The following is a 24,012-nucleotide window of genomic DNA, read 5'->3' on the forward strand; positions in this document are numbered from 1 at the left end:
CCCCCTCCCCCATGTCACAAACTGTCACACTTTCTTACACCCCCTACCCTCACCTGGAGCGTTACATACTTTATGGACGGCCTCTTAGTATGCGTTTGCCGATTGTCAACATTGTTAGCAAACATTATTCTCTTTGGCATGCCCTTATTATAAAGGTTACCATGCATCAGACCAGGTCCCTGAACAGACGCGCATAAATCATACGATTCGCAGACACGACCATTCTATACATAGATGGTGACGTCATTACGTTATTGTCACAGTAAGACCGGTGTGTACACAATGCAGACACGACTATCTGCTAAAAATTGCGCAGTGAATTAGTGTCTTTTTACTGTGGAAGCGCGCTGCCTTCAATACTTCTAATAGTTCCTTTGATACGTTTGTTTTGCGTTAAGCAAGTCATGCGTTTGTTCTGCAGTTTGTTTTTTGACGTTTGCAACACATTTGAAATTAAAACATGAACATAATTGCAAAATAGGGTAGAACACAATATGGCAAAAACAGAACCGCACACAATTACAAAAAGTTAAAAACAACTCATTTGTATGTTAAAAAATATGTAAGTAATAAATCTTTTCTTTGTTTTTGCTAAGGTCTTTAAGTGTAACATAGCTGCTCCAATGTTGGCTGAAGCTATTTTCTGCAATGTCATAGTATGTTTTACTTAAATATGATTTAACAACTGACAGACAACGTCCGTTAATGTTTATTACTATAGTGAGGTCCAATAAATCAAACATTTTTTTCTGCATTGCATATATAAAATACATGTTTTGTCTGTTGGCTTTTTATTAGTGATATTAGAATTATATTTTTAATTATTTAATGAAACTTATTTCATTTAAACATATTCTGTACAAATATACAATAAGTAGCCACACACCAAAACATTGTACTTATGATTTGTCATAATGAATTTAAACCATTACTTGAAAAAATATATTTTACTAAATCAAATATCTCCGCCAAAGACTGAGCTACATATATTGGTACTTTAAATTGGACTCTTTCACTAAACTGCTCAGCAACGGTTGCTATAGGAAACAAGGTCTGTATGTAACCATGGAGCCTCTCTATTCCCTGACTGATATCAGCATCACCATGTGTTTGCAGCTTGATTTCCAACAAATATCCACTAACGTATTTGGTTTTTAGATGTTGACTTGATCCAATGCACCTGCAAAGCATAAAACCCGCCAAAAATATGATTTGCAAATATTTAAATACCAGAATTTCAAATGAGAAATCATATGAAATACATGATGTGCATGTTTTTGGACAAAGAACAGTTTTATTGATAAAAAAGCGACCTTCAATATCTTTATTTTTCATGCATACTAGTATATTGTGAACATGTATGTTCGGTAAATTCCTATTGTTTCTCTGCGCCAAATACATACGCTATACGAGAAACCGCACATGCCTCGTAATGCAACAGAATATTTCCAGAACTACATTTAGTTCTGTGCCCCTCTCGTGAGATATAACTGAACACACTGAACTCGACTAATACAAGTTCTCCGAACACTTTACCAAACTGTAGGAAACTATATTTGTTGAACTGATTGATATGATTAAACTAATTAATTTTATTCCTGACTGTATCTACTGTATCTATGACCTTTCATTTTTTAACATCAAGTCTATTAATATGAGGTTTCGTTTATTTTATTTTTACATCAAACCGAACATATTAGATCTAGAAAGATGCCATTCTTTTTCTGAGTAAAGAGATAATATGAGCATACTTTAACTTGTGCAAAGACTCAAAAAATATTTATGTTCTCACTTGACTAACAAACAACATTCACGGTATTTCTCCGAATGCAAACAAATATCTTCTATTTTTGCATAAGAACTTGTGAAAACTTGATCTTCTTAACATACATGAAGGAAAACGTATTCCATTTTTCTGTTGACATTATCGTAATTTTGTTTATTTTGTGTGTCGCTATTCCCATTTTCAGTGGAATTCTGACAGCTATTCGATATACTGTCTCAAAAATAAAGATGATAGGTGACGACAACAAATAAGAAATACTGTGAAAATAAAAATAATAGAGGCCAGTATGTAACTGTTGAGTTTCGACAGAGCTAAGCATAACGAGTGTCGGTCAGCTCCGGAACTATATTCATCATCAAATTCAAGCTAAATAAGACACAAAACACATTTAAACATGTCAAATGTAAGTTTAAGTCCTAGCCTAGGCCATTTCCAAAGAATTTGAATGATCTTTTATATATAGAATTTCAGTTAACCTTTGAAAGCAGGATTTAGGTTACCAAAGGGGTCATTCTTTAAGACCTTTAACTATGCGGTCGCCTAAAAGTACGTCAATCTCTATGAGGGGAGGGGGTGTAAGATAGTGTTGAGACAGGGGAGAACTATGCCATTTGTGACGTCATACTTTAAAAAATGTAATTTATATTCTATTTTAGTAGAATTTAATAGCTTAAAAAATAGTTTTAAAAACTCTTGTGAAACATTTGTATTAATTTTAAGGTAGCGCACCCCTAATGATTTCCGCGATTTCTTCGAAGGTTGAAGAGGCTAATATTAGGTGCCGTTGCCTAGTGGTTAAGGCGATAGACTAGAAATCTTTTGGGATATTCCCGCGCAGGTTCGAATCCTGCCGACGACGTATGCTTTTTGCGACGCGTTTTATTTCTTTTCTAACGTAATTTTATTTAATATGGCATATAAGCTATGTTTATCGTTAAATATGTTGCAATTTTTATGTACATGTTTCAAATTTTAAAATTAAAACAACGTTATGGCTAAATTGGGTGATTTACTGCTGAAAATACGACCCATGCATGTTGCATTTTTATTTTTATTTCAAAAAGTAAACGGTTAATCTGTCTATTTCTTGGTATTTTTGCTGTATATAGTGTATCTATAAAAACTAAGTTCAAAATATTACTTAAATGATACTATTTTGAATTTTATGACACTTTGTTTTTAACCAACCCAATTTCTACACGCCTGAAACCACTTACATTTCATGGCGCTCTTCCATAGATAACATGTTATAAAAAATAAATTTCTGTAAAAGAAAACTTTTTTCATCTTGTTTAAACTTTAAACACCTTTACTCCATCTGTACACACCAACTGCATGCCTATATTTGGAAATATGGATGAATTATGGAACTTTCATATACCCCAGGGGTGCACATAAACTGGACAAAAGCCGAGTGTGGGCGTGGTATTGAAAAAATCTGTATATTTTTTTAAAAAGCATGGAAAGACTACCTAAAAATTTGCATGTAGGTCAGTGAAATGATGCTGATTAAGAAAATAATAGATTAGATTATATTTGGATAGGTGCCCATTACGGGTGCGCTACCTTAAAGGGGCTTGTTCACACTTAAATTGCATTTTTTTGAAGTTTTTCATTTAATGCTTTAAATTTATAAATTTAAACATCGCAAATAACGTACTCCAGTATAAAACAAAAATAATGTTAAAATAAGAAAGAAAAAAGTAAGCCGCAACAAGGCTCGAACCGCTGACCCTTGGATCGGTTTTTTCTCCGACTAAATATAGATTTTAAATATAAATTTAAATATAAACATGCATTGTGACAACAGCAACAACAACAAATATGGCGGAATCTGTATTGCCAAACACGGAAGAAGAAGGTAAAATATGTTTTTTAAATGTAAAACTCAATAGTGCGTATGTTGTTTTTTTTTATAAAAGTAGATTAAAATAGTATAACTGATTAAATGATTCGTTTTCGTTACATAAGTATATGCATATACATCACAGAACGCGTAAATACTGATATTCTCGTTTACACTTAAGTTACAACTTACAGACAGAGACTAAAATTAAAAGCCAAGTTGAATACAGAATTAACTTTAGTATTCGCGCAAATAAATTAAAGCGGGTATATACGATTTTTTATATGTGCTGAATTGTAAAATATTGATACAAATATGTTATAATAACACACAATATGCAAGAAAAATGATACATTTAAGACGAATTTCATAAAATACAGCAAATACAAATTAGCGCCCCGAGCCGATTGTGACGAAGATAATTCGTAATTATTTTCCTACAATAACCGATGCATTCGTTTTTTTAGTAAGTGTTCGTGTGTCCAAAGACCTAGATAACAGGTTATCTATAGGTCTTTGGTGTGTCGTATGAATCGATATCGCTGCAGGAATTTCAAATGAACCGTTAAACTAAATATAGATTCACATCGTACATGCATGATATACATGCTGGCGAATTCGGCTGTACAGCCTTTTTCGATTTCGGAATTAAATATCTGGCTTATTTAGCATTTTTCGACACATGTTCTTCTTAACTTTTATTTTAGTTTAAATTGAAATATATGTATAATAAGTTTTTTACACATTTTATATTAATTAATAAATATTTGACAAGATCGTATATACCCGCTTTAAATTTATCATTAGCCTTGGAGTACTGAGATCATTTTAACATAACAGTATCTTTTTCTCTCCTCATAGCTGACAGTGACACCATTATTTGTTGGCAGGCAATTCAAGATGCTGTGCATTTATTGACATATTCATTATTGTGTGTTATATGACAATGTCATTTATTATTAACTAAAATGCATTTGAATGGTACTGGTAGTTTATTAATTTAAACCCAAAACTCATAGTTAACCCTTTAAGGGATGGAACCGAATTTTGAAGGCCTTTGCAAACAGTTTGGATCCAGATGAGACGCCACAGAACGTGGCGTCCAAACTGTTTGCTATTCTGATAGTATTCTTTGAAAAAAATCAAAGAAATGGCTAATTTTAGAAATTCAGCGGATGACATTTGAGCAGATGACGAATTTCCCAGCATGCAAAGGGTTAATGTATTTATATCAGTTTCTTCTGCACAGCTATTTTAGAAATAAACTGAATAACCAAAATATTTTTTAAAATACTAACACAGTTTAGTCATTCATGGCATCAAATGCATGTAGCTGGCGCCAGACAACTCGCCCCAATACCAACTTGCCCCCAAAAAAACTCGCATCAAACACATGGTCACTCGCTCCAACCAAGAGACAACTCGCCCCAATTTATTTTCGTGCATCTTATTGTTTCTTTATTAAAAGTATTTTATCTTTATATTCTTTGTTAATTTAGCAAAGCACATATATATTTTGATAAATGTGTATTTCAACAGTACATTGTATTTTGAATAAATCAAATACAGGTCATCTGAAATGCATGTATCATTATATTTGTAAAAGCCAAGAATATTCTGGATATTTCTCTTTTTTCAATTGTTTTGAATATCCTCAAGATTTGATTTCTTGAATGTCGAAGAAAACTTATTAGATAATAATACCCCATATTTACAACTCACTTTTTTAATAGAGACCATAAATAGTTTTAAAAAGTGGTTTAAATTGTGTATTTACTTTTTCAATAGGATACAACCATAATTAAACCAAGAAGTTTATGAAGAAGGGATCACTGGATTTTGTCACTTGGTACAAGAAACAGAAAAGGTATACTTATTTAGCTGCATTTTTTTCTGTTGATTTCATTTGAGAATATTGAAAAAATTTGTAGATAATGTTTTCAGATATTCAGGCAAGTTGAGATTTCATTGAAAAAAATATATGTCATTTCACAATATCCTTGAATGGAAACAAAAAAAAACACAGTTCAACGCACTAATTGTTGATATATGAAACATAGTCTTTGTATGTAAAACTGTGTTGCTACATGAGCAAAGAATTTAAAAAATGATCCTACACTACACTAGGTGAATATTGAAATTTTACAAAAAAAACTGACAGGAATGTTTAAAAATGGTGTCATGAAAAATAAAAAATTCTATATGTACATGTAGCTACATCTTGTGTCAAAATTCTTAGCTTTATGTTCAAAACATTTATTGTTAAATACAGAAATGTCTTTTCAAGGATATCATGGACCACCTTACTTATACGGAAGCATAGACGCTGTCGAAGGAAATTGCTGCCAGACAGTCAGCAGTTATCACTGACAGCCTGTCCTGGCCCAGCTTGGACCATCCTCAAGCTAACCATGATGGTGTGTTTGCAAGAATTGTCTATTTGGTAGACCATGATGAAGACCAGCTTTGTTGTGGCATGGCCTGACAATACTGTACAAGCCAGAGACCAGTATGTTTACTGTTGTTGAATATGACCCATTTTTCATGTTTATTTTTTGTGGGCCTGTTTAACAGAATTAATAATGCACTTTATCTATTTCAAATATGTTATTTTTCTGTGGACTGTTTAACGGAATTATTAATGCATTTTATCTATATCAAATATTTTATTTGTCTGTGGGCCTGTTTAACGGAATTAGTAATGCATTTTATCTTTATCAAATATTGTTGCTTGTAATATGAATATAGAACACGTAAAACTACTCATGTAATTGTCTCAGCTTAAAATCAAAAGTGTAGAAAATTTAACTCATTTACTGTCGAAACAGTGGCCATTTTGTTCCTGCATCTTAAAAGTTGGACAATAACAGCTAATATATATATATAGATAGATTTAGCAAGGGGTTTTGAGTTTTTTATGTGTTCATATTTTTCAGAAAAAGGGTTAAGTGATGACTGATCCTCTCACCCTACTTATCCAGGAAACGTTTCGGAACAACGTGTTGGCACTGAAGATGTGGAGGACACAGATTGATCACAGTACATCCTTTGGATACATGGACACCTTCAATGGGACGACAACAAAACTGTATCTGCCTTTTTTTTGAAAGGAAGTAGTTAATAAAATTATTGTTAACAGCTTTTTTAGTCTTGTTGTTTAAGAATGCTTGCAACATTTAAGTGGATAAACGGTTGTTTTAAATTTGAATCTTCAGTAATGCATTCTTTATTAAATGATGTAATCTTATTTCTTTTAATATAGTGTAAATAATAAGAACATAATTATCCTTTGTATACAAAATGAAAACCAAGTTTACTGTTCTATTAATCATTATTTATTTATCTTGTTCTTTTGTCAGAAATATTACAGGGGCATACATACAGTATTCCTTAAATAAAAGGGGCAGGTCTTATAAAATTAACATGTATTTAAGCAATGCATATTCAAACTTTTTTCACATTTATAACGAGCAACAATATGTAAGTATTATAATGTAACACAAATTAATACTATGAATTTACTACTGATTTTGCCGTGCCTGTCATCAAATAAACATGTTTTACTGAAAGTTTCTTAAAAGATGTTATGTGGAAGACTTAATCTTTCATTTAATAAATATTTGAGCCTTGCTCTGGGAAAAGGGGGTTTAATGCATGTACTTAAGGTTGTCCAAGATTAGGCTTTGCAGACTGCACAGGCTAATCAGGGGCAACACTTTCCGCCTTATCTGGATTTTCTCTAAGAGACTCCCTTTTAACAAAAAATACAATAAAGCAGCAATTGTCTGCCTGATTGGTATGATCAGCACAGGTTAATCTTGTACGACAATTTACGCACATGCATTAAGCCCCATTTTCCCAGGGCAAGGCTCACCTTTTTAGGTTTTAGCTGTCTATATGCTCTTTAACTTTTGAATCATGATGCAGTTTCATATAATAATGTATTATGAGTTGTTTTTAATTGATGCATATTCTTTTGTTCAGTGTTGAACTCAACATGTATTATAATAAGGTGTTCACTTAACATTCTTGCAGTAATGTTTTGCTGTGTAATATACATGTAATAATAAATCAAAATTGAACAACTAGCTTCTTATTTCTTCATGTTATTTATTAAAACATTTTAAACCAAAACAACAAAATCCATTACATAATAAACACAACACATAATACTCTATATTCATGAAACAAAACTATGATTGATAACATTTTGAATAAATGTTTCCAACTTTCAACATTTGACAGATCAAATTATTTCTGAATTCCACCAATTTTTTTTATTTATGGATAAACAGCACTTTATCATCTTTATGACAGTTTATGTAAGGCTATTACAATTAATGGTTGTTTATAGACTGATAAACAATGGAAAACAATACATAATCTATATATAGCATTGTGCTTTGATGTCATTGTTAATGGAACATAAACAAATGTGGTGTGCAGCACGCACTCAACATTGACTGTGGTAGCTTATACCTAAAAGAGTCAATAATTCCTGTTCATAGTTTTTACTTGTGACAAAAAATCAGGAAAATGCTGAGCCCAGTGTTTATTTAGCTATTTGCCAGACAAGGTTTTCACAAATTCTTCTGTTTCAGAGTGACCTATGATCAAATACTTTGGATTCTCTATTGTAATAACAAAACAATTAATTTACCATATTTGATAATGGGTCTCCCATAAAAAACTTAACACAAATCATAATACATAACACCTATAAGAGTCAAGAATTCCGGTTAATGGTCTTGACTTGTGACAAAAAAATCTGGAACTTGGCCCATTGTTTATGTAGTTATTTGCCAGATAAGGTTTTACTAATTCTTTTTCAGAGTGATCTATGATTGAATACTTTGGATCCTATATTTTTATAACAAAACAATTAACAAAATTCACAATACCTTACACACTTAAAACTCAAATACATATTCTCATGGCATTTCAGGGCACTTGTATGCTATGTTCATCAGTATTTTATCAATGATATTTCTGCCCTATGTTTATAAGCAGTTCACTTATTAAAATCACATTTTATCATCATGATGATGACAGGACAGTCGACCATAATGTCACACATTTGGTCACGCCTTCATATTACACAAATAAATTCACAAGCATCATTTCAAATACTAAAGTCATCTACTGACTGAAAAAACAGCCAGGGTCACACATGCACTTTCATACTCAATGGTATACATCCTATAAAACCATGCTGCCACAGTCACACAACATGTTCCTACCCATAGTCAGTTATCATTGATTTCAGCTTTGTAAATTTTTTAATTCATAATAATGGTATGTTGAAGTTAGTTAAAACAACATAGTTACATACACCATGTACCAATTTGTATGAGTAAATCTTCATATTGTTTCCGGGTTGATTGCCCTTGACCTATTGAATATTGCAGCTCCTTATTAGCCGCAGGTGGATATATAAGGGGCAATTGTAGAGGCAATCAGCTTTGGATAAGCTGAATAAAAACGGAACTTTGATCGAAGGGTTTTTTCCTTGATGATCTCTGTGTACTCGGTGCATGTACGTGTATCTCTCTTTTCATTGATTGGAACCACCGTCCAATTGTTGGCTGCCTTCAATTTACTCTGAAATAACATATAAGCATATTTGTAATTTTGAAATGTACACTCAAACTTATCATAAAAACTATGTATGAAATTTGTTTGCTATTTTAAACATTATTTTATTCATATCATGCCAATCAGGTAACATACCAATTCTTTTCTGGGCTACTTAATTCACCAGCATTAACTTATGAACCTACCAATACTTTTCTGGGCTACTTGATTCACCAGTATTAACTTATGAACCTACCAATACTTTTCTGGGCTACTTGATTCACCAGTATTAACTTATGAACCTACCAATACTTTTCTGGGTTACTTGATTCACCAGTATTAACTTATGAACCTACCAATACTTTTCTGGGCTACTTGATTCACCAGTATTAACTTATGAACCTACCAATACTTTTTTGGGCCACTTGATTCACCAGTATTAACTTATGAACCTACCAATACTTTTCTGGGCTACTTGACTCACCAGTATTAACTTATGAACCTACAAATACTTTTCTGGGCTACTTGATTCACCAGTGTTAACTTATGAACCTACCAATACTTTTCTGGGCTACTTGATTCACCAGTGTTAACTTATGAACCTACCAATACTTTTCTGGGCTACTTGATTCACCAGTATTAACTTATGAACCTACCAATACTTTTCTTGGCTACTTGATTCACCAGTATGAGCTTATTATATGATGAAGTTATCATACTTGAGTCACTAACTGACAATTACTGTACTACTAGAGATTGGAGGAGAATGGCATTGAAATAATTTCATGACCAATCACCATGCAAGTTATCTGAACGGTTCAGAAAACAAACCAGCTATCGGATATCCTCTGGTTTTCATAACATAAAAAGTTTCTGGTAAAAAAAATGATAAAGCAATCATATAACCAAGGAACTTTAGGAAGCTCATAGAATCTTATTGAATATAAATATATTATTTTATCAATTAAAATATGCTAAGACAGGGTTGTTTGCATACTCTAAGTAAGATGTTATCTCTCCGATTCCTGACACATGACCAGGTGTGGTACTTTCTTGTGACACAAATGACAGGCCAGGACCTGGCAGGGGCTGATGACCGTGCATAGGTGAAGAGTTTGTTGTTCTAACATTATGCTGAACAGTCAAACTTGCAATAGTTTTGCCGGCACGTCTTCCTAGATACCTTAAAAAGAAGGTTTGTTTTAGAATATAAAATTAATCACATATAAATTTAAAGAAACGACAAAATTGATGTTAAAATCAGGGAATAAACTGTATAATCATATTATCATAATTCATATCATGATAATTGATTACATAATTATAATATAACATATACATTTGCATACCAGTATATTTTATAATATAATATATACCGAATAAATTAATCATTCATAATTCATCATTTATCATTAATGTCATGCTTCATTTGACTCGTGTTGGAGTGTTCCTTATAAGTTATAACAAATTCCTTAAATTGATACGAACATCTTGGCATAGGGGCATAAAGGCTTATTTTAAAACGCGCAATGAACAAATTATGTTATCAGAAATATCTGGTTTCGTTGCAGAGTAAAATATCCATACAATAAAACTAAATACCTATCCAAACTTTTGCTAAAATTCCTTTGTAAACAGGCAACACCTGCCAAAAACTAAACGTAGCTTCTAAAATATGACTTACAATTCGTGTGTTTAAGCCATTACCCTGTCTTCGTCTCTTCCAACGATACTCCTATGGTTCTGCAAACACTCGGTCTTGTCGCCAAGATTGAATAAATTCGAGCGATGTCGCTGGCTCCGCTTTTGTTTCTCTTTTTTTATATGTTCGATCACAGAAATGAGATGCATTGTTTGTAAACCAACAGCGGATAAGCGCAGCGCGCATGCGCATGCTGCATTCTGGTGTACTAGTTGGGATCCCATTCACAATTTCTGACTAAAACTAACTCATTTCGCGTCTGAGACGCTTTATAATTTTCAGGTTTTCAAATCGTCAAAAGTTGCATTTAATGGCAATTTTAGAGTATGGAAACAATTTGGTATTTTTTTTAAAGCAAATATCATAACTATAATGAAAATTTGCAAATCCGAAACATTTTTTTTCAATGTTGTCAATTTATCAAAGTGTGAACAAGTCCCTTTAAGTAAAAAATGCATGAAATGCTCCTTAAGGAAAATTTCCTTACTGTGTTGTTCTTGATTACACTCGCTAGGAGCGCTTGTACTGCTGTTACGAAGACTTGTTTTATTTATATGTTGTTCGCATAGTAATTTCACTGAGCGAGAAATTCGGAATTTAATGTTTACATATAATGGTTATCATTATAATAAAAAATTTGAGGTAATATTTATATAATGAAATCATTATAATTTTCAAGTTTCGCTTATCTTCTTATCCTGTGTTAAAAATTGCACAATCGGAAGATTTTCTCAAACTTGAACTCACCTTTTGTAAATGAAAAAGTAGCAGATTTATTATGTGTCTTATATGATTGTCAATTCTATTTTTTTTAAGTTTCAAATTGAATATCTAGATTGTTGACAACTGTTGTCAATTAAGTATTATGCTATTGAAGTCATTTTAATAATGTACGTGATGGTTCTTTTAAGTGGATATTTTATAAATCAATATAGTTAAATAGTGAATTGTTTTATTTTAAATGGGTGTTATTAAAAAAAATAATCAAAAGTTAGACATTCTTGTGGGGGGGGGGGAGGGGGGGGGGGGGGGGCGCAATTTATGACAGTTTGTGAAAGGGGTAGGGGTGAATGGTAAAAAATAACGTGACATACGTTATGGACGGCACATATGTTAACGTGTCATACGCAAGAACACAGCGATCTATTATCGCAATTAGACAGGCGTCCATGCAACATTATTCTTGTTTGCAATGTTGGGAAATCATGTTGCGCTCGTTACTCTTTCCAGAGACCTATGTCCTGCATTTTCTAATATTCACTGATTCTCTATCTATATGAAAAAAAAGTATAGTGTAGCAAATGAGACCCTAAATATGGGACCAGAGTAGTCTATGAAAGCCAACAGCAAGTTTTATATATCAAAATGTAGGTCTAAGTCTGAATTTTATTGTAATGGGTATTATTGTTTCCATAAATGGAAACAAAATGGCGTCAAAGATGGCCATCAAATTCAAAAACACACCTTAAGTTGAATAGTTTGCCATATTAAGCATTTTTTCATTACAATTTCTATATTTTATTCCAGAATACATAAAATTATGAATTAAAATAGACGTTTTCAGTGAAAACAGCACTAAAATGCTTGTAATACATATTTTTGAAACCATTTATTTGAAAGAAAATGAATAAAAAACACTCATGCTGGTGCTGTTTTTAATGATATCTTGATATATAATAAAATATATTTAGAAAAACACAGTTTAAATTATGATTGGTTCAATTATTTTACTTTATTTTCATATAATCCTTTAAAAAATGTAAAGTATGCATTTACATCAGGATCGTGTTCAACCCCATGTTCCGACCCAAATTTGTCAAATAATTGAATAAGATCACGCAAGCGAGACAATGGAATAAATTACTCTGAGATATAATTACGGTTTTGAATAATGTGATAATATTAACATGGTAGATATAATTAAATTTCAGTTTATAAAATTTACTTTTAAATAGTAGCTTTTACCAGTAAGCTCTGTTAGTCTAGAGATTAACATGTATTGAATAAGTCATAAAAGACTAGTTAACACAGACATGTTTTTTGCTTTGCTTTGTTTAAATTTTATGTCATTAATGTTGAAATCTTATAAAACGATACACAGTCTTTAAATTAAAAAAAAAACACAATTACAAACTATTTTGTTTGCGTGGACTAAGTTCAAACATAGCTGTTTTTCACCTCAGACAGTGTGCGATTGCTTCCCTTTGTTATTACTAAGACATGCCCTTGATGTTCCGTCTGCAGAAGCAATCTCCATGCAGAGTTGTCGTTCCTTGCTCTCACATACAGCTATGCTGGTTCCCGTCAAATCACTGCGCGGAGGTTGCTGCAGAAGATGAAACAAAAACAAATTTTGTCAAACATGTCATACAAAACGTATATGCAACACTTTTAAAGAAAGAAATGTAGAGTCTACTTGGATAAAAACGTATGCTAAAAGGCTAAATGTATGAGGGTCAGAGCCTCAAGTCTATTTTAAGGCATAAAAAGGATATTAATTGTATCTTTTTGTTTACAAAAGTAATTAAATATGAAAGTACTTGTGTTGTTCAATGTATAAATGGGAGATTATCAAATAATTAGCATATAGTACACCCTATCTCTGTTTGTTTTTTAAACTTGAGTAGTATCCGGATTGATACAAATAACCGGATATTAGTACATACAAACGTTATTAAACTTTTATTTTGATATATTATAAAAAAAATTCAGTTCACATTTTGAGAAACACATCTTTAAAAGCTTTATAGATTTTGACAAAAGGTATGTTTGGGCTATTTAAAAGTATAGTTATTGGCTCTAAGATATCATTCCACATAATGTAAATGTTTACAACAAATTAGTGTTTGCAATGCAGGCTCATTTACTCAAAATTTACTTTTATAATAATACATTTTTTAACAAACATTAGATGTTTAAAAGATGAAATTAACATAATTTGTTTAAATTAAAAGACAAATACCTTATGATTTTACATTTTGTTTGCTGCATGTTTAAGTGTGTGAAATTTTGTTTAAGGATCACCTCAACACAAAGCGTTGAATCATACTGAAGTGATGCAAATAGAGAACTGTATGCAGGCAGTGGAACTTGTGTAGAGGTATACCAGTTAAGGGCAGTTTTACCAACTTAACAATATTAAGACTTAAATAATTACAACTAATATGTTTGTGCATACATTGGTTGTATTTGATTACTGCCTACCATTGGAAGAAGGACCAATCCCTGCAGTAATAAAATAATTCTGATGAAGCTCAACATAGTTCACTGTTAAGTACAATTTATAATAATATGTTTTGGTGATCACACTACACAAACTATTGATGATAATGGAAACAGATGGAGGAGGTTGGATGGTGATAATGGAGGATGTTGATTGTGATGGTGATGATGATGTTGATGATGGTGATGATGATGATGATGATGTGATGATGATGATCATCATCATCATGATCATCATCATGATCATCATCATGATCATCATCATGATCATCATCATGATCATCATCATCATCATGAACCCAGCCAATGCAAGACACTTTCCTAGAGAAAACATTCTTAAACTTTAATCTTCCAGCCGTGACGGGTGCAACAGTAGAACAGTCCGGGTAAATCACTCATGGCAGAATGGAGGATCCCAATAATCAAACAACTCCTTTAAGAACAAGGTCTTCTTCAGAAAATTTCAACTTGGAACTGCAATGTTTCATATGTGGAGAAAAATGTGATCCAAAAAGGGACAGTAATTTAAAAGGTTATTCTAGAAGTAGGTCATTTGTTGAACAATCTAAATCAATAGATCCTAAAACAATATACTCAAAGGTCTTAGATTTTGCAAATAAACGTCGTGATGAGCGTGTTATTAATCGTCTTTTGAGTCTTCCAAATGGTGATCTTGTTGCTGTTAAGGCTAAATACCACCGCAAAAAGGGTTGTCTTGCGAGTTATTACAATACTGCTGATTTAAACATCGAAAAGTGTGGCAAATACAATATCACTTACAAGAAAGCTGCACAAACTTTAAAAGAAGAAGAATTTGAACAAACCGTCATTGTTGAAAAAAAAAGTTGTGAAATTAACCACTTTACGACAAAGATTTATACAGCTGTGTATTGATCAGGGATGTTATAAAACTGAAAATTACAAAACATCTTACCTTTAAAAACTTTTGAGTGGAATTTGGCCCGGATTAAAAAAAAACACTCCAGGATGCAATTCGGGAAGCAAACCACTTTGAAGAACTAGCCCAGGCTGACAATGAGGTATCATATGATATTGAAGATGAAACCGACAGCTCAATTGTACATAGAGCTATAGGACTAATTAGAAAACATATATCTTCATCTGTTAAGAAGCTTGACAATCAATATTATTCTCCTGATGAGATGAAACTAAATGCTCAGAAAGACTTTCTTGACCCACTTCTTCTTCAAGCTGTGCATTGGTTGACAAATGAAAATGAATTTAAAGAAGCTAGTGATACAGAGCACATTCTAAATGCAAAATGTCTTGCTATTGCAAGTGACATTACAACCCTTGTTACACCAGTTCCTTCACCAAAACACCTCGGACTTGCTGTTCATCTTTATAATGATTTCGGAAGTAGACATCTCATTGAAGACATGCTCCATCTCCTATCCAGAGCTACGTAGGTTCCTGACATCTGTGGCAGAGCATGGGATAAATAGCCAAAGAGCCAAAGAGTTACACCATCAGGCAGAATTGTCCAAAGTCATGTAGCTCATTGAAGACAAGGTGGAGAACTTATCGTTGCAGTTACTGACAACTGAAATCACAATGAAAGGACCGTAGATGGAAAACAAACCACACAAGCCATGACAAGCCTTCTAATGTCCAACAAAACTACTGACTTTCCTGTACAAAGACTCATTAAATCAGACAGTAGAACATTCAATGCCAGTTCGTGACCTGGTGGTGGACTGTGCAGCATCATCGCTTACAGAAAACCTGCCAAAAGGCCTTCACCAAAGTTTATACCCCTTGTGACAATAGATGAGCTACTAGATCGCCCGATCCCATCAGCTGTCAGAATCGCTTGAGCAAAGGAGCTACTCTACTCAATAGGAAGAACAGCCCTATTTCGAGATGAACTTGCAGAAGAAAGAATACCGTTATTTCCAAACTGGAATATTTTCCATAGTAACATCAACGATGAACAACCCTAAAATGTTTCAAACATTGCTTACAACCCAATCATTATGGCCAAACCTACAGAGTATAGCACAGTCTATACAACACTAGTTCGTGCTAAGGAAGTCATGAATGCCCTCGGCCAGGAACATGCTCAAATTATATTCGACATGAGTTTGCTTTCCAAGGCCATGGAAATTGTTTGGAACAAGCCAGAAGAGCTGCAAGGAGTGATCCCATTAGCAGGTGGAATGCATTTTCTTATATCTGTGTTTGCTGGCATAGGACATCTGTATGGGGAAGCTGGCTTGAGACATCTTCTTTCTGACTCTGGACTGTATGCACCTGTCATTTTAACAAATATACTGTCAGGAAAGGATTTTGAAAGGGCACTAGTTGCCTTCAAGCTGATTGATGAAGTTCTCACCACACGTTTTTTTGGCAAACTTTGAAACTTGGTGTGAAGAATCAGATAAAGCCATTCCAAGGACAATAATTGACCTGTTGAACAACCTCAAGACATTGAACTCTGAATCACATGATACCACAGTTGAAGAAATGTGCACAGAAATTGACATACATATCACACCATTGATAGAAGAATTCTGCACGATTACCTACATGAAGTTTTCCTTTCACTGAAATGCATAAATCTGCATGAAAACTACATTTAGATTCACATCGTACATCAAATCATTTCTGTCGTCAAATGTCATAACACCTATATGCTGTTTGATTCCAATAATGTCGCTTTAATGGAATTACCATTTTTATTCATTTGATTCTTAATATAAATCACCTAAACTTGTTTTATTAGTAGCACAGCCCCATTAATATTTTTATTTACAGTACTACCCCTGGATTTTGTTCACGTCATTATGTCAATATGGATTTTTGTGACGTCATACGACGGACTTTCCCAGTTGTAATCTACATGCATAGGTCGTTGGGTTTATAACGTTCCATTTTATTTATATTTTCTCTCTGATAGGCGTTTCTTGTTTGATTTAATTATTATTATTATTTTTTTAGCAGTCACATAAACAACCTAGCAATGTAATATGAAATTTTTACACCCATTATTGCTGCTCCTTCCTGTATTTGCGCGATGATTATCTGAGATATTAACTCCATGACGCTATATTCTCAAATCTTTTTCTATAAAGAAGGAATGTAGTTGACAATTGTTAATAGTTTTATTTGATCGTTCGTCAAAAAGTTGTAACTCTGTTACTCTTGTATCTTCAATGCAATTGAGTAATTAAATAGTAATTATATTGAATGCGTTTTAATTTCCTTTTATTATTGTTTAATTTGAGTTACAATGCTATGACGTTAAATTTTATTTACACTTAAATATATAATGAATATTGCTGGGCCAAGTGTGAGGTTGAGCGCTCTATAACCAGGCTTAAACCCCCAATGCGTTGCATTGACCGTTCCAAGGCGGTGACCGCAGCTTTATTCTTATTTGTGTCTATGTTGTTTTGTATTGTGCTGTATTGTGCTGTTTTGTACTGTTTCGGCAATCGGTCACTTGCCATAAATAAAGGACCAACTAATTGTTTGTAATAAGATTTCAATACTGCTCCAGCAGCTGGAGTTTCACTTCTTTATATTATATCTTCTACAAGATCGCCTAACTGGACTGTATACCAAGATTCTATTAATAAACTGATGCCACTTCTCTTTTCTTCGAATCGAGGGACATATGCAAGATACATGACCGTGCAACTTCTACAAATGAAAAGATTGCCAAGTGAAGTTGAAGATGGTTTCATCAAAGGTTTGTTTACTGGAAAACTTTCAAATGGGAAATTCAACAATGTGTGGCTAGACTACACCATAGAAGTTACACAAAACAAAGCATTGAAAGGAAGTGGTGGAATTATTGGGCTTACTTGAAGAGAAAATGCACTTGCTAGGTGGTTTTTAGCTAGACCATTGTCATCAACATACTCTTCCGTTTTCCATGGAGCCATTTGTCCATCCAACAACATGGAAACAGATCAGAGGCATCACACGGACACAAAGTCTTGTCGGGAAAAACATGAAAAATGATTGGCAATTTGTCTAAAATGTTTGAAGGGAACTTCTTAGATCCTTTCGACACAAAAACAACGCCTGTCTCATTGGTTTTGCTACAGGAGCACATGCAGAGGCTGATGTGGAAACATCTTTGACAGATTGTATTGAAACCGGCAAGAAAATGGTCAAGAAACTTGTTAAAGATACGTTTTTATTGAAAATGATACCACAGAAAAAGACTTATACACCTATGACAAGACGTTGTGTTAAAACTATGTCACACATCGCAGTAAAGAAGCAGAATACGCAGAAATCTCAAGTGTGTGGAGAAAACATGTTTCAAAGACTTTTGGCCATAAATGCATACAAGAAAGTTCCGGCAGATAGATTATTTTCCTATGAAAATACAACTGTACCAATCAGCATTTTTTCCGAGGAAGGAAAAATGATCATAGCCAAAAAATCAGCCTTCATGCATAAGATTGAAGGTATTTTTACTGATGTCCTGCATGATGTAGAAAACCCAGACACCATTATTTTTGACGGAATGGCAATTATACAGTCAATTGTTATACAGTCTGAACAAAGAACATTCAAAGATGTGGCAACATTGTTTGAAATATTCAAATCAGTACAGCAAATCCATATCATTTTTGACATATATAGTGAAATAGTCTGAAAGGAGAAACCAGACGACGTAGAGGAGACTATGAGTCATCTAACAAGGTGCGTGTTCACAGCAATTTGAAAATTCCCACAGACTGGAAGAAGTTTTTAAGTTCATCAGCAAACAAAGCAAGTTTAACACAATATTTCACCGGCTTTCTAAAGGAAGACTCAAATCTGAAAACACATGAAAAGATCTTCATTAATGGCGGAGCAGACACAGAGTGCCTTGAAATTACAACAGATGGTTGCCGAGAAATAAAGGTTCTTCAATCAAATCAAGAAGAAGCTGACACACTGATGATACTACATGCCAGATATGCAGCAGATATAGGATGAACCTGCATTGTTGTACATTCATCTGACATAGATGTTCTTGTTCTCTTTATGCACCATTATAAAGCTATTGGGGCGAAAGAGCTTTATTTACTCACAGGAAGAAACACTACTCATGTAGACAAAAAACGTTTCATTCCAATCCATGATGTTGTTCACAAGCTGACTGAAGATTATGCAGAATTTGTTTGATATAGGTGAACAATTTAGAAGTTACAAAAGGATGCCTGTGAAAAGTTTGTTGCTCTCCTCTATGAAATGAAAACCTAACGTTGAATGAAATCAGACGCATTCGAGCCGCAACATCTGCACATCCCAAAACCTTGCCTCCAACCAAAGACAGTTTTTATCTACACTGTCTCAGAAATTTAATAATACTCAGTAAATGATTTTGGTAATATAAATGACACTGTTTTTGTATTATTTTATTATTTTCTTGCATTTAAGTGTAAAAAATGTGTTATAATAGAAACTAATTTGACCTTTGACCTTCGCTTTGACCTTCGCTTTGACCTTGATATTTTTTATTTATGAACTGAGTTGTTGTTAATAATGTATTGTATAAATATACAATATGAAATATATACTTTTAATATAGTATAGTGTTGGTATTGAAAATAAATTTTATTTAAACTAATATGGTTGATTTAATTTTGCCTTTACATATTAGTGTCGGCCATTTTGTACGCCATCTTGTTTTTTTTACCATCTCCGACATATTTGGAGAAAACGAAAGTCGTTTACAAAAACAGACCTATACGAACATTTTGACATATAACACTTGCTGTTGAAAATCGTAGACCAGTTACGCCCTAAATTAAGCTAGTAATCTGGGTCTGTTTGCTACACTAGTACATGTGTATTTGTATAAATAGACACATGACGATGACGAAAACTCGTGGCGATAACGATACCAATAACGGTTAATGTATTATACTGATATTAAAGTTCAAGGACGGTATGTATGGAAGGGAAAGACCGCCAATATTATTCATCACCAGAAATGTTGCACGTGTTGAATATTCAGCTCATTTGTTTAACATAAAATTTTAATATCTGTTTTGTACGATTGTAAAGTGTAAAATGTTGTACGTATGTTCCGAAAAATGCTCATATGTTTAAAAACAAACATGTAACTTCTTAAACTACAGATCTGACAATGAAGATAGTGCATATCTTCATATACCTAATATTGTAATCATAATAATAAATACAAGATTTTAGATCCACCTGAAAGTCAGTTGATGACAAACTAAATTAGCATGTTGAATACTTTCTAAGTTGTACGATCGGTTTTAGTAATCTGCTACAAGTCAGCATGCAACAAGTGTACACTATACAATTGTACAAAATACAAGTTGACGAATCACAATTCAACATTTTACAACACGTTTTCAAGTCAAACGGTGTTAGGGTACAAATTTTCATTAGTACTAGCAGCCACAGGTGTTTTGCGACTGGCCAAGTCACTTAAACACTATCAGTATGTCATAAAACAACAAAAAATCATAATGTTGACCAAAAAAATATGATTTTATATACATATACAAGGTAGGTATCTCTTGACACAGGAAAATCACCTACATCAACATTTTTAAGCCATTAAAGGGATCTTTTCACGCTTTGGTAAATTGACAAAATTGAAAAAAGTTGTTTCAGATTCGCAAATTTTCGTTTTGGTTATGATATTTGTGAGGAAACAGTAATACTGAACATTTACCATGCTCTAATATAGCCATTATATGCATCTTTTGACAATTTTAAAACCTAAAAATTATAAAGCGTTGCAACGCGAAACGATTGAATAATTTGGAGAGTTCTGTTTTTGTCGTTAAATTTTGTGAAACTACGAAGATTGCTTATATAACGTAAAAAATACGTTTAGCATGTGTTCTCGGCGGAATAGCTCAGTAGGTTAAAGCGTTTTTACTTCAGGACTCTGGCAGGACTCCAGGGGTCACTGGTTCGAAACCTGCTCCGGGCAATGTTCTTTTCCTTTTTTTAATTTTATTCTTGATTTTTTACTGGAGCTTTTACGATCCAATGTTTACATTTATCAATATAAAGCATTTAATGAATAAGTTAAAAAAATGCCAAAATCTGTGAAAAGGCCCCTTTAAGTGCCTACATGGCGGTCGATTTTCGTAAACTATGTACCATTTTGTTGGGAAAGGTTGTCACCACAGATTTGTCCTTTTGTTTGCGTTATAACGTCGAAATTGTTGTAAATCGGGAATTGTTTATCGGCAATTTCGAGTCCAGCTCCATGTCGATCAGAAGGTAAATACGGTTCTCGGTTTCAGGTATTCGATAACTCTGAGGCGCGGAACCAATAGTTGGATAAGTAGCGTAAGGTGAAGGGTGGATCATCGTACACGATTGAAATAAACATTCAAACATAACGACTATATTAGTGTTTGGTGTTGACAAAAAAGACAAATCTGTGTTGTTAGTTGATAAACACCTATTTGTTTATTGTACTAATGCGGATTATGTCCGGTAGCTGGGGTATTTTGATACTTTTACTCTTGTAAAAATCGGCACTGAACGTTCGGTCAGACGAGAGCCGACCTAGCATTTCTGTATCGTGATGGACGCGTAGAAACGCTACCACCCAGACTACTTATCAACTTGGTTCAGGTCAACAAATTATTAAGTAAATCCTCCATCAAACACTTAACCTATATACATAGGACCCTATACTGTTCATACCATATATCTAGAACACACCAGGGGTGTAGCTAGCATTTTTTGTGCTGTAGGCCCGGATATGATACATAAAAACGGGTGGTCCGGGGGTCCTTCCCCTGAATGTTTTTAAATCCTATAACGCCTGTGGTGGGCTTTCAAGCATATCTAGAAAAATAATAAGATAAGAAAATTTAAGACTTTGGCCTGTTTTTCTTTGATAATTTACTGTTTTTTAGAAGCCAGTTAGAATCTATACACAGAAAGAAGTAGAGTTGATAATTGGAAGATATGTCCTTTGAACACGACCACAATCCATTGTCTTAGAATTATGTCAATGTGCAATGCAAATTTCTAACACCTCACCCCCCCTCAGGGTCAACATTTAAATACGTTTTTCGAAGTTGATTTTTTTTTTCATGTTTAATTTTTTTTTGTAGGCCCGGGCCTGCTGTGCCTTATAGCAGCTACGCCCCTGCACACGTGTACTAAGATATAAAACGCGGTATGAATACACCCACGACTTAATAAATAACTCCTCAACAATTATTAATGTGTGGGTAAAGTATACTTCTAATATATATAAGTATGTTGCATAACGAAAATAGAGCATCTGATAAAAAATACATGTGTTGAAATTGTGCATAATCGTTCATCAAATGTTTGCATGACATCAACAAATCCGAGGAACAAGAATTTAATTTGTATACGAGGATATATTCATGTTTGCCCGTAAAATTGCTTGGTAATGTATAGGAAACATATTGAGAATATACAGTTAATACAAGAGAACAAGTTTACTGTAATGAGGAACCATTTCTGGTATTTTATTTACAAAACTCACTGGCAAGATACAAATAAACAATAATTTCGAAAGAAAAAAACAAGGAAAAAACAATATTTTACGCGACTTACCGAATTGGTTCTAATGGCTGCAGCGAAGGAGAGCGAAATAGAATCGGATGTCATTCAAGAAGAGGCCGTTTCTCTTGGAAAGATCATCAAAGAAACTGGCGATTTCGGGCTTTTCCAAATAATTGGAACGGTTATTAGCTCGTTAGATGTACTCGTTCTATCGTGGAGCATGATGACCATGGCATACAGCGCGAGTGTTCCGAAGTTCACCTGCGTGGTATTCCAAAAATGGAACCAATGTGACGTCATCCGACACGTGTGATGTCAATGGGACAGTGTGTGACATTATAGAATTCGACACCAACATGCACACGATCGTCAGTGAGGTATTGAGTCCATGTCAATTAATTATCAATTATATAAATCTAAATTTTGTATTTTGTGGTACCAGTGTAACGAATGTTTCTATCGCTCAAATTATTTATTAATTAATCGACTAGTTTAAAACTACCCGCTTGGAAAGTATTCTAAAACGAAATCGCAACGAGACATCACTTATTAACGATCAGACAATTGACTTCGATGGGTATATGTGTTTTACGAAATACGAAACAGTATTTCAGTTATATAATCGCGATCACTTATGCAAGGTTCTTTAGTTGAGTCATAGGTTGGGAGGAAATGACCTTATTAATTAGTTTATTACCAATGCCAATTAAGCCTTTCACAGATAGAACCATCGTAAGATGCCCACGAATAATCATTTTGTTACCCCACTAACAAGGGTGAGTGGTGATGGCCTGAATGGTATCAACGTTGTCATCAATTGTCACTGTTTATTATAATTTACTTCGAATTAATATTATTTATATTCCAACTTCTCCAGTGGGGTCTCGTTTGTGACCAGCGGTGGGTCTCGCAGACGATCACCACCATCCAGATGTCGGGCATGCTGGTGGGCGGGATCTTCTGGGGCCACGTATCAGACGGGATTGGCAGGAAGCCAACTTTCTTTCTGAACGTGCTTGTACTGGGAGTAGCCAATCTTATCTCATACTTCTCGGTGAACTGGCAAATGTTTGCTAGCATGAGGTGACTCGAAAATGCATGTAAAATTTATTTTGTTCATAAACGTTTATATTGCGTTTAAGCACAACAAACCTTTAATGCAATTAGAAAAATTTATGTTTATAACGCATAATTGGTAAAATATTAAACACATTGAACATGCATTGCATTTACCTACTAAATCTATTTTTAAATGGCACTTGGGATAAACGATATGTAACGCACGGGGCGGGGATTAAGATTTCTAATTCCAATAATTATCATAGGTTCATCATTGGTCTCGGCTCTACGGGGTTTATGGCTGCCCCGCTA

At 33.6% G+C, this 24,012-nt stretch overlaps 1 protein-coding gene and 3 long non-coding RNA genes across 5 annotated transcripts in view; 2 read left to right on the plus strand and 2 right to left on the minus strand.

The window, feature by feature from the left end:
- LOC127844757 (solute carrier family 22 member 13-like) overlaps positions 1-24,012 on the plus strand; it is a 37,814-nt gene that overhangs the window by 7,333 nt on the left and 6,469 nt on the right. The window lies entirely within an intron of this gene.
- LOC127846603 (uncharacterized) lies at positions 698-22,891 on the minus strand. Of its 2 annotated transcripts, XR_008033561.1 has the most exons (3): positions 22,693-22,891; positions 13,087-13,234; positions 698-1,180 (listed from the first exon to the last, which is right to left on the minus strand). It is a non-coding gene; the product is annotated as an uncharacterized LOC127846603 (long non-coding RNA). The 2 variants fall into 2 exon arrangements; XR_008033560.1 differs by lacking the exon at positions 13,087-13,234.
- Positions 3,594-7,720, plus strand: LOC127846606 (uncharacterized). The gene is made up of 4 exons (XR_008033563.1): positions 3,594-3,647; positions 5,421-5,499; positions 5,920-6,141; positions 6,569-7,720. It is a non-coding gene; the product is annotated as an uncharacterized LOC127846606 (long non-coding RNA).
- Positions 7,727-11,078, minus strand: LOC127846597 (uncharacterized). Its single transcript, XR_008033552.1, has 3 exons — positions 10,914-11,078; positions 10,204-10,389; positions 7,727-9,233 (listed from the first exon to the last, which is right to left on the minus strand). It is a non-coding gene; the product is annotated as an uncharacterized LOC127846597 (long non-coding RNA).

Source organism: Dreissena polymorpha, chromosome 9 (genome assembly GCF_020536995.1).
Source record: "Dreissena polymorpha isolate Duluth1 chromosome 9, UMN_Dpol_1.0, whole genome shotgun sequence".
In the NCBI taxonomy this organism is placed as follows: Eukaryota; Metazoa; Mollusca; class Bivalvia; order Myida; family Dreissenidae; genus Dreissena; species Dreissena polymorpha.